The 821-nt window shown below is 41.2% G+C and overlaps 1 protein-coding gene across 4 annotated transcripts in view; it reads right to left on the bottom strand.

The window, feature by feature from the left end:
- The window catches only part of hdgfl3 (HDGF like 3), a 100,853-nt gene that overhangs the window by 81,359 nt on the left and 18,673 nt on the right, over positions 1 to 821 (bottom strand). The window lies entirely within an intron of this gene.

The following is an 821-nucleotide window of genomic DNA, read 5'->3' as shown; positions in this document are numbered from 1 at the left end:
CCTAGACTCTTTCTTCAGAAAGAGTCTAGGCCCGAAATGTCAGCCTTCCTGCTCTGATGCTGCTTGGCCTGCTGTGTTCATCCAGCTCTACACCTTGTTATCTCATCAATGGTGCCAAAGTTGAGTTTATCTGCCAATCAGCTGCCTCTGCTACTTCCCTTCCTCTCCCGAGCCCACTTTGTCACATTTCCTCAGGACAATTTGCATGAACTAAAAACCTTTTTATTCTCTATGTGAAGAGTATTTTGGTGAATTATCCTGATGAGTGAAAGATGAAAAGCTGCAACAAACTACATCTCCTCAGTTCTGAGGAAGGGCCGCTGGACCCGAAATGTTAACTCTGATTTTTCTTCACAGATCAGATCTGCTGAACTTTTCCAGCAACTTCTGTTTTTGTTCTTGATTTACAGCATCTGCAGTTCTTTCGGTTTTTATATAGTATACATCTCTTTTTTTAAAATTTCATCTTGCGGCTGATTGACAAAACCATCAAATATTTAACTGATACCATTCGATGAGGGTGAGCATAGAGAGACAGTCTTATCATCAGGTGAATCCACAAATCATATCTTGTGCTCTTTCCAGGTAGTGATCGCAAACAGACCCAAACTGATTACAGTATTATACCAAAATTACTCAGACTGAGGTAAATGTGCAGAGCTAACTGGAATCCTAGCTGCAATATTCTAGATGTTAAGGAGCTTTGTTTATTTACATTGTATCATTTTGGATGGTACTATGCTTGTTGAGGTTGGTTGGCTCGCCGAGCTGGTTTGTTGTTCCGCAGACGTTTCGTTACCGTGCTTGGTAACATCCTCACT

The sequence above is a fragment of the Rhincodon typus genome, chromosome 33 (assembly GCF_021869965.1).
Source record: "Rhincodon typus isolate 14 chromosome 33, sRhiTyp1.1, whole genome shotgun sequence".
Classification (NCBI taxonomy): Eukaryota; Metazoa; Chordata; class Chondrichthyes; order Orectolobiformes; family Rhincodontidae; genus Rhincodon; species Rhincodon typus.
The sequence above is the reverse complement of the archived record's forward strand: the minus strand, read 5'-3'. Positions and strand labels throughout refer to the sequence as shown.